This window comes from Equus caballus, chromosome X (genome assembly GCF_041296265.1).
Source record: "Equus caballus isolate H_3958 breed thoroughbred chromosome X, TB-T2T, whole genome shotgun sequence".
In the NCBI taxonomy this organism is placed as follows: Eukaryota; Metazoa; Chordata; class Mammalia; order Perissodactyla; family Equidae; genus Equus; species Equus caballus.
The window spans coordinates 78,406,152-78,418,155 of NC_091715.1; positions in this window are offsets into that span (position 1 = coordinate 78,406,152).

Genomic DNA, 12,004 nt, shown 5'->3' on the forward strand with positions numbered 1-12,004 from the left:
ATGGGATTACATCAAATTTAAAAGCTTCTGCACAGCAAAGGAAATAATCAACATGGTGAAAAGGCAGCATATGGAATGGGAAAAAAATTGAAAATGATTATATCTGATAAGGGGTTAATATTCAGATTATATAAAAAAAACTCCTACAACTCAACAACAAAAAAACAATAATCCAATTAAAAATGGGAAAAGGAACTGAATAGACATTTATTCAAACAAGATATACAAACAGCCAACAAGCACATGAACAGATGTTCAAAATCACTAATCATTAGAGAAATGCAAATTAAAGTCATAATGAGATATCACCTCATACCCAGTAGGATGGCCATTATTAAAAAAAACAAAATAAGTGTTGATGAGGTTGTAGAGAAATGGGAACCCTTGTGCACTGCTGGTGTAAACACAAAATGGTGCAGCCACTATAGAAAACAGCAGGGAAGGTCCTCAAAAAACTAAAAATAGAATTACCATATGATCCAGCAATTCCACTTCTGGGTATACATCCAAAAACAATTGAAAGCAGAATCCCAAGGAGATATTTGTACACTTAGTTTATTGCAACATTATCCACATGAGTCAAGAGGTGGAAGCAGCCCAAATGTCCATGGACAAACGAATGGATAAAGAAAATGTGATATGTACATACAATGGAATATTATTCAGCCTTTAGAAAGAAAGAAATCCTGTCCCATGCTACAACATGTATGATCCTTGAGGATATTATGCTGAGCGAAATAAGCCCATCACAGAAGGACAAATATCGAATGATTCCACTTAAATGAGATACCTAGAGTGGTCAAAATCATCAAAACAGGAAGTAGAATGGTGGTTTTTTGGGGCTGGGGGAGGGGGGAAATGGAGAGTTGTTGTCTGATGGGTATGGAGTTTCAATTTTACGACATGAAAAAGATCTAGAGAGCTCAGGGCCAATCTTCCACACCAAAAAAATAATAAAATAAAATAAGAAATCGTTTTCATGAGATGTCGTGCTATATGCTCCCAAAGTAACTTTAATTAGTACTTTAAAGATTCATATCTTTGCAAACATTTCTCAGATATTGTATTTCAATCTTTAAAATATGACAATTATAACTTTTGGCTTAGTCACATGATCTGTGTAAAACTTCTACTGTAGTCTAAGAAGGAGATGTGGCTCATTCAAAATTCTTCATCTTGTATTCTCACATTTATAGTTATGCAGTCTCACTCTAAATGCTGTTATATTGGTCTTCTATCTCTCAGAACACAGTAGCTTTATCTTACCCAGGAGGTTCTCAGGAATCTCAGAGGGTTGGTTTCATAGGGAATCATCCCCTAGGCCTCTCTACCTATTGCTTTAAGGCTATAGGATACAGAAGTTTACATTATAGCTCTAGGATGCTATCACTGTATGCCCTCCAAGCTCCTGGTATTTGATTCAACCACATAGGGGAAAACACCCTTGTTAAGAAGAAGTAATTTTTATCTGAAAATGAGGTGTCAACTTACTATAAAGTATTGGGACTGTACAAATAAGTGGTGCTCTCTTCAAAGTAATAACTTTGAGAAGTTACTCATCTTATTATAATGATGCTGCCTTTGCTCTAAACAATAAAAGAACTTCTCTTTTGAAGCTGCCAACAAAGCCAGTTTATGAACCACATGAGGAAATCAGTCTTACTGCTTTATAGTCACGCCTTGTATAATGTGTGAGACAAAATGGCAGGGCCATTTCAGTGGGAAGTCATCTGAGATTATCTCCACACTGCCATTATAAATGAGGAAAAATTTAGACTTAGCTTAAATGCCCAACTCCTTCCTAAAACTTTGTTTGATTCTCCTCAATCAGAGGCAAACCCTCCCTCCTCTGAACTACCAAAGTGCCATATTGATACCTTTCTTAGGGCACTGAGGTCATATTGCCTTGGGTTAGAGTTAATTCTACACCTTTCCCCCTTTTAGTTATAATTTCCCTAAGAACATGTCTTATTTAGCTTTATATCTCTCTCACAGAGTAGGCTATCAACAAATATTTCTTGATTGAATGAATGACCAAGAGGGAACTGCTTTTTAACATTGAATAAAGAAGCTTCCTGGGCATTATCTACCTCATCTATGAAATGGAAAAACTAACAGTCACATCTAGTTCACAAGGATGTTATGAGGATCAAATCAGAATAGCTGAAAAAATGCTTTGAAATTGCTAAATGCAACAAAAAGTGTAAGACATTGTTATTAATTTATTTTTTTTTTGTCAAAATGGAAACCAGTCGAAACCCTCAACACACATTTATTGGTACTGTAGTGAAATGAAGATGAATCTGACACCTTCCCTACTCTCAGGGAGTTTCCAACCTTCTTCATAGTACTTTATCACTCCCTAAATTATATATTGATTACTTTTTGTCTCTTCCACTAGAATGAAAGCTTTAAAAAGATAAAGATGTTGTCTGTCATGTTCACTGTTGTATCTCCAGCAATTTGTTGAATGAATGAATGATTGGCTATCCCTCGTAGAAAATATGGAACTTTAGACAGTATTCAACAAATATTTACTGAACTTCTACTAAGAGCAAGTCACCAGAGGATGCAAAGGTGAACAGAAAGTGCACAGACATCTAACATAGAAGGCAGAGTGTGAACAGAAAGGTGACAGAGTTAGAAGTACAGTTCTGTGAGAATCGACGAGTTCGCAGTGTTGGCGTTTGATCTGGATCTTGAAATACGAGCAGAATTTGGGCAAGTGGAGATGCGGTAAAAAGATTCTAAGTAAAAGCAGCAGCATGAGCAAAGGCACAGAAGATAGGAAGGTAATGGTACACTCAGGAAATCCAGATAGTCCAATATAACCAGAGCATAGGATCCAGAGGAAGTGAAAATGGTTGGGTCCATAGTGTGTAGGACTTTGAATATCAGGATAATTCAGCCAAACAATATTCCTGTCTGAAGAAAGAGAAGTTTCGTACAATATTGCCGGGAAACAGGGGTTAGACTCAAAGACTTAGAAGTTCACCCTGGACACATTATTTCTTGACCTTGTAATGCTGTTTCCAGTATTATTTTAGTTTAAAATCAAATTATAACAAAAGGTAGGGTCCTAGAGGTCAGGCATACTCAAAGATCTTTTCTGAAACTATGGAAAACAGTTTTGGCATGTTTAGAGAATCTGTGTTTTTGCTAGCAATGGAAAATCTGAAGTAAAACAGGAAACAGCAGAATAATACATTTCCATTTGTTGTCTGCCTTCAAGCCTCTGACCAGAGATTTGCTTATATTTTATCTTGTTTTAATGTTCACATATCAGTACATATCAAATAGTAACAAACTGGCTAAGAAAATGTAAATGAGATTTTGAGTAAACGCCTTTCAAAAAGACTAATGATCACAAGAAGATGTAAGAAGCTCAGTCTTAACTGGTTGCCCAGTTTCAAGGGTAGTAGTGATGCCTTCTTGCAGGAATATATGTGAACATGAGAACTATTGTCTTCATCGGCAGATCTTAATGAAAGTTTCATTTCTTCATTCTAGTTCCATTTTATTTTCACACACACACACCTGCCTGTAAAACATTTGGGAATGGGGGCTATTGCTTTATTTCATTCCCATTGAAAATTTTTAAAAATGAAAATGCTAAGCAAGTCAGTTTCTTTGAATAGTCGCCTCCTTGTACATCCACTCTTATGTAGAACTAAGTGCTTAATGTCTGCCATTCTTACCTATCTATCCATTCTTCCGTCTATCTGTGCATCTATCTGTCCATTAAACAAGCGTTTACGGAGTATGTACTCATTTTCAGATACAATGTTAGGTACTATGGGTACTGTGCTTTCTCTTACCAAGGTGATTTACATTTATTTCCAGTATATTCATATGAAAATTCTAGAATGGGTCTAGAGCACAAATGTAATAACCTACAGATGGAGCCATTTAATTAAGGGTATGATGTTAAGCAAAATAAGCCAGAGAAAGACAAATACTGCATGATTTCACTTATATGTGGAAGATAAACACATGATAAAGAGAACAGATTAGTGGTTACCAGAGGGGAAGGGGGATGGGGGTAGGCGAAAGGGATAAAGGGGCACGTATCTATGATGACAGATAAAAATTAGACCATTAGTGGTGAGCACAATGCAGTCTATACAGAAACTGATAAATAATAATGTACATCTGAAATTACACAATGTTATAAACCATTATGATCTCAATAAAATAGAAAAAATCTTTTAAACATTTAACAATGTACTGATTTATTTTACTTTGGTTTTAATTCTCAGTAATTGAATGGATTACCTCAAGACAAACGTTCTTTTTAAAATCAGTTTGCATGGGGAGCTATAGCTAATCATGGAATTGAAACTTTCTTTCTCTCCTTTTTAAAGCAGTTCAAGAATCTCAGACTTAGAAGGAACCTTGCAATATGATCATTAAAAGGCTCATTTAGCTACCATTTTCCAATGAGGAAAATCAACTATATTTGTTCTTAAATATACTGTATGATATTTTTTGTTTTTAACTGACACAGTGATGATCAATAAAAAGAACACTGAACTTAGAGTGAGAATCATGAGTTTCATTTTCATGTCTACCATTTATTAGTTGTATAACTAGAGACAAATCAGTCATTATGATTTGACTCATTCTTTATGAGTCTCTGTTTCTTCATCTGAAAATAGGAAAAATAAGACTGCCTTGTCTACCTCAGGGGGTTGTTATGAGAATCAAAAGAAATAATGGATATCAACAATGCTCTTAAGGTATAAAATGAATTTTTTTTTTCTTCTTCAGTCTCCATATCCAAAAGTATGAATCTGTAATGGTTAAAGTTAAGCTGCTAAAAAATTTTCAAAAAATTGTTGTAGAAACCTATTGAGAAAGATATTTCAAGTGAAAGACAAAAACAAAACAAAAACAAAAGAAACCCTGAAAAAGTCTACAGCTCATTCTTCTTTAATTCTCTAGAAATCCAGAGCAACACCATTAGTAGTTCTACTTTACTCCTGACTGACTATACTGTATCTGGAATACGACTTCTCTCTACATGCAACAATCTCAGATATTCTTCTAGCAGGGAGTGACCAGGCTGGTTTAAGGTCTGGTTGTGAATTCAAATGTGGAATCATTGGAAAGAACTGGGGTTGTTTGACATGGGAAGATGCTTGTTAGGAATGGAAATTTGAGGTGTGGATGGAGAGAGATGCTATGCTTACTGCTGTTAAATATTTGCAGGGGTTTCAAATACAAAAGGGAGAATTGCTCTATTTCACTTAAGAGGGCAAAATTTGGATCAATATGTAGAAGTTACAGAAAGTCAGAATTTAGTTCTTTAGAATTTTTAAGGGATGTCACAGTGGAATAGATTGCCTTTTTAAGGAATGATATCCCCATTACTAGAAGTGTTCAAATAGAAGCCTGACTTCTGCATAGGAGGACTGTATGCCAGTGATATTTGAAGGGATTTCTTTGTTGGCTTAAAAGTTGATCTGAAACTGTTTAAAGTGTCTTTTAAGTATGAGGCTGTATACCAAAATTGACCCAGTGGATTTTGTCCATAGGATTAGTATTTTTAGAGTAAGATATCACCATCAACAAGCCTTTTTGAGTGGCTATTGTATATAGAGTGCTTTTCATTCTTAAAATTAAATATATGATCACCACAATTTTTTGCTTAGATACTGGTGAATGACTAAAACCTTCCAGCCCTGAAGGCAGAATGTGTGAAAGTCTGCTTTCTAATCATTGTATACTGTAATTCCATTTTGTTTGTGGGAATTATAAAAAAACACAAGTACTACTAACTGAAGGAATAGGTAAGCTCAAATAGCTGCTTAGCATATAATTGTTTGGTGCAAAGAGTATATAGGACAGTGAACCCAAGATTCCTGGGTTCTATACTGGCTTCTGAATTCTTATCTAACTCGTGGACCTTGGGTAAGTAACTTTCTCATGATAAAAGACGTTCGACAATATTCAGTCCTAAAATATTTCTCTGCTAATGTTAAGGTTTGAAGTACTATGGAGACTCAGGAATATCCAAACTTTACCACACCAATCACTCTGTTCCCCACTTTAAGGTCATTAAAGAAGAAATCACATGAAAAACAATGGTAAATGAGGAAACAAAGTGTGACTCTATTATTAACTGGACTTAAAAAAACCTGATGTGGAGATTACTGTAAAACTGGCATAGAGAACAGGTTTAGGCAAGAAACTTAACAGGGGTCTTTTATCTCAACACAAATCAGTCAGATCAGTCACCAACTGGCTGCATAGTACAGCAAACTGAAAAGACGTGCTTGAGAAGAGATGAGCAGGCAGCAGTGGACCATGCCTTTTGATGCCTTCTAAGTTCGTGGAAGGAGTGGGTAAAAAAGCTCCAAAGAGAGAGAGACACACGCACAGACAGACAGAGGCAGAGACATCAATGATACATTGTTATCCCACCCACTAGCAATAAGCAACCCAACTCGTGTCCTAGAATCTCACCCATTAGTGTCACCCCTATTTGTGGATTGCTATTATGTGTGTGTTGCTTTAGATAAAATTTTAATGTGGTCTTAAAGGCCTACATCTTCCTTAGAAGCCTACTTCTACTGTCATCAAGACATGGTTCTAGGGTCTGTGCTAGGGGCTCTGCTCTAATGCAGAATCCTCTCTAATTTTCTGAAAATCTTAGATAGGTATTGATTCACGAGCAACCAACTCAGTCTGGGGCCTTTGCCATGGTAGTAAGCGTATGAGGTAGTCACGTCTTATTCTATGATGAAGGAGCTAAAAAATTCAAGAGTATAGAAGACTTCAATGTAAGAAAAGAACTTAAAGTTTATACTTTTTATATCTACAAAGACAAAGACTAATAGAGATCAATGAAGTCCTTAAAATTATGAAGATTATTAATAAGAGTAACATCAAACCACGAACCATGGAACTATGTACAGTCATTACTTGAAACTTTCCAGTAAAGTTTCTTAGAGTGTGATCTGGGGACCACTTACATCACAATCACTTGGGTAAATCACAGGGTTAAAAAGAAAGCAAAAAGGCAGAAACTCAAGTCTTGGGTTTTCAGAATCTCTGGCTGTGAGGCCCAAGCACTTGCATCTTCAACAAGCCCCTCGCCAGGATTCTTATGCATTTTTAAGTTTGAGAACCATTGCTTTAAAGAGGTAGTTTTAGAATCAGTAAAATAAAGTTCTATTCTACAGCCTCATTTGATGGAAAACATACTGACCTGAGTAGTAGGAGGAGACCTAAGGTCTAGTCCTGGCTTTGCCTTTTAGCATCTGCGAGATCTCGGATAAGTGACGTCATCTCTTTGAGCACCATTTTCATTCGTTATACAAGGAGAGATTTGATCCAGAAAAATTTTAAGGTCTCCTTAGCCCTAACATTGTACGAATCTATACAAAGGACACTAAATTAATTGAACTTTTTCCAAGTAGTCATAGGGCTCAGAACCCAGCACAATGCCTGGGACATAATATGAATTCAATAAATATTAATTATGTGAATACAGACAGAAAATATAAACATGTTCAAAAAGGAACTAAAGTTCTCGGGTGATAGATATTTAATGACAATGAGTTAAGGAAAACTAGGAAAATATGTGAGAGCTATCTTTAAACCTGTGAAAACAAATCATATATTTTTCTCCACATCATCTCTTGGTGGTGGTCATCAGGGATGACTACTTGGCTGGATCCAATCAACTCAAACTTACCCTCTTACACAAAGCTTCTTTTGACAACCAACCCTTATTTAGATTCCCTGCAAGCAACTCTCCACCAACTCCTTAGCAATCACACCATGACATTTAACACTGCATTGTATGCTGTCTTGTATGCTACATTTCATCTGATTAAGCTTAATTTTTCAAAGTACACAAAGCTCATGGAAGCCAGGGAAAATACTCCTTTCCATGTGTCCCCAAGAGCCTATACAGTGTTGAATATACAGGCAATCAATGAGTACTCTATTAAAAGATGTCAATATTTTGCATTTCTGTAGTGTTTTGTAAGTTGTAAAGTACTTTATAAACTAGTTTGTTTGATCCTCACAATCACTGTGAGAGGCAATAAGAGCAGGTATTATTATTTCCATTTCCTAGATGAAAACATTGAGGCTTAAAGAATGTACAGCTTGAGCAAAATCACATAGCTAGTGTTAATTCGTCTATACCACACTACATTGTGTCTTATTGGAGAAAGAAGAGCCTGGGGCATAGGTTTTAGGATCCAGAACTTTCCATCCCAAGACTTTCAGCTCCCTCTACTAAAAATGTTTGTACTAGAAAAAAACAAAAAAGGGGCAGGGGAGATAAAAGCTTAGCATATTAAGAGTTTCCAGTTAGGTTGAGGAGAAACATTAATTACTGGATAAGTGGCTGTATTACATTTTGATCTTAATAGTGTCTTGATTTTAGGATTTTCTAAGTTCCTGTACTTAAGCTCTTTCTTTTTTCTTTCTGGTTTCCAGCAAACATTTGTATCCAAATGGGTCAATGTTTCTTATCTGAGTGAGCCTGAGGTCTCTTGCTCTTTATGTCTTAACCTTTTGTTATTATTGTTGTAGCTGTTTTTCCAGCTAAAATGTGTGCTAATGCTTTGAAAATGGAAAATGAATACAAAATTTATGAGGTCATATAAGAAAATATATCCTTTGGAATCTTTATCTAATTTCTCCAGGACCTGTGTTAGTAAATTTAGAAAAATAGCCTTGTATGTAGTAAACAGCCTTAGTGAAGGTAAACAGCCTTTCCTCTGACTCAGTGTGCCAGTGAAGGTACAGGTTGTGCAATCCTTGATACAGGGGTGAACCAAATATTTTCAAGTGGCATAAGATTAGAAAGAATAACCTCTAGAAAGCAAAACTTGGCCCATGAATAGACTCGAAGGAAAGCTGCATGTAAATATAGAAGACGCAGTTAGAAAAATCATGACGTGGTTTCAAATGACAACACATACTTGAACAAAACCGGTTAGTTTATGTATTTCAGAACCAGTAATAATGGACTAGAATTCACTTTTTTTTATTGCCCTAAAAAATTCCCTTGTACCAGCTTGTAGTCTATCCTCTGCCTCTTCCCCAATTCCTGGCAACCACTGATCTGATTTCTGTTTCTATAGCTTTACCTTTCCTAGGATTTCATATAAATGGGATGATACAGTACATAGCTTTGTGTCTAGTTTCTTTTACTTAGCACAATGTCTTTGAGGTTGGTCCAAGTTGTTGCATATATCAGTAATTTGTTCCTTGATTCACTCATTGGAAACTAAAGACGAGCCAAAATAAAGCAAGTAATCTAAAATTAGATTGTGTCAGAAATTCACCTGCATGCACACATACATTAAGCTGGAGACCATTATTTGATATATAAACAGTCAAATGAATGTTTAAAGAAATATCTTTTTCCACAATGAGTTTAGTTCATACAAGATTATAAAACCGTATACATACAGATAACAAACCGATAAAAGTGGATGAACTACATTATATGACATCGGTATTTTATTCAATGTAAGATAATAAGTCTGATTTTCCCCAGTTCCCAAGGCAGCTCTTTGACATAGAGGAAGAGCTATTAACTCTCTAAGGCAGTAAGAAGACCACTGATGGCACTACCAATAAAATTGTGCTGCACTTTGAATGCGACAATCCTGCTGGTAAGATGCTAAAAATGCAGGTGAAATTGTTTTGAGCTGTGTTTTGATTCTCTTTTTGCCATTTCTGCCCAGGGCAAAAGTGGTAGGTAGGAATTGTCTTTGGCTTCCTTCAATCTCTTTTTCTGTAAGTGGTAGTAGTAGCATTGGCTAACATTTTTTGAGCACTTCTTGTATGCTAGGCACTGTGCTAAGCACTTTGACACGTTATCATAATTCTCACAACAACCTTATGAGACAGGTACTATCATTATTCACGTTTTGCAAAGAGATTTAAACACAGAGAGTTCAAATAACTTGTGCAAGACTGCACAGCCAGTTAAATGTTAAAACTGAGATTTGACCCTATGACTTAACTCCTACAGTATTATACCCTACTCCCTGCATTATACTAGTATACATACATTTAATCTAGATTTTAGAGTCTAGAATTCCCTCTCTCGTGCCCACCAGCAACTTAGTGCCCTCCCCTATTATGCCTCCCTCAAGACTTCTAGAGGTTCTACCTATATTTATCCCTCTCTAGTTTTAATTGCTCACTTCTCCAACTATTCTTCTCTCAGTGCCCTGCTCTTCACCCAATGTTGTAAAGAATGCAGCTGATTAAGCAAATGCCATTATGGTATAAATACCTCATAGATCTCCTGATCTTTGTGAGGGATGATTGCACTTTATACCAAATTATCCCCAATAAATTACTATTAATAAACTTCCAACAAAGGCATGGTGAGGTGGGCTGGAATGGACAGGAGAACATTGCCAGCATGCATTATTTTATACCATTCAAATATAAGGTTAACTGTATCTAACCACATTTTTCCCCTGATTCTCTGTGACTAGCGACAGACTGAAAGACAAGATTAAGAACATAGGTACATGGTGGCCCTGTAGCAGAGGTGTTTTCTTTCCCTTGTATAAACTAACTGATCAGAGTGGAGATCAAACCTATGACCTGCATCTCAAAATGGTGCTCTATCCAATTTAAGTTAACAAGCATTATTGATACCAGTTCCAACATTATTGAAGCAGTACATTGAATGGTCCCGTAACAGCTTGAAAGAATTAATAAGCCTCCCTAAAGATCTAACTTTTAATTAGGGAGTAACCTAGGTATTGGGAAAGATTAGAGTTTCATATGGCCTAGATCACAAAGGAGGTATTCGATTATAACAGTCTTGGTATACATTGCATTACATCATAAAATGGAAATATAAATATTGATTATTATTTCATAGCAAAATTCAGAATTGGAAAAATTTCCCAAACTTCCCAGACTGGCTGAAACAAAACACTATAATAAAAAGAAACAGTCTTATTCTTAAGAGAAAAATTAGAATTGCATTCCGACTGACTTACTTCAAGAAAAATATTACTCTGAGTGCATACTTGTGTACCCGACATGAGACCCTTCATATCTAAAAATGATTTTTAAAGTTTAGAATAGTTTACTAGTATAGATGATAAAAACATTACTAGGGTAGAAGTATTAAGGAGAACTTTCTTGTAACTTGCAGCCAAAGTATAGCAACTTTAATACTGTTAAGGTCATAAGTAGCATCATTTCTTTTAAATCTAGGGTAAGAAGTAGAGTTTTTATGTAAAACAGCTACTTGTTAATTCCCTAGGACAAATGTATTTTCATCAGTAGAAGGTTAACTTTTTTCTTTTATAAGTTAAAAAAAAATTCTCCCCTTAAGTCTAACTGTAATTGAGAGTAAAATACTTTGGTGACAATGGTTACATGGGAAAATTCTCTCAATACGTTGTTAAGAGAAAAAGCAGGACACATAACCGCATATTCCGTATAATCCCACTTTTGCTGCATATATGTAATTTTCATAAGAAATGACTGGAATAAAATACACTAAAATGTTAACAATGATTATTATTGGATGTCGGGATTATAAGTGGTTTTGCTTTTCTTTATGCTATCTACATTTTCTAAAATGTCTACAATGAACATCTATTACTTTTATAATATGATATAAACAAGAAACTTAAAGAACTAGTATTAAAGGATGGGAAAAACATCATTCAATTTTATAGACATACTCATCCATCGACTTGTTTCAAAATAGATTTATAAAGATTCCCATTCATTTTTATAAAATCAAAGGATTCCATCACCTTAAGTCAATGTTTTTGCAGACCTGAGAGACTTGAGTCTTTTCAAGTGCATGTTTGTATGTGATTTTCTCCTTGCAGCATTCTTGAAAATTTATCAACTGGGAGGGCAAACTGCTGATGTGCTATTTGAAGGTCACCTCTTGCCCTCCCCCATTAGTTAGGCAACACGAAGACTTTTAATTGCTAAGACTTTGAAAAAAAGGCATGGGCATATTTCACCCAAGTTAAAAGCATGC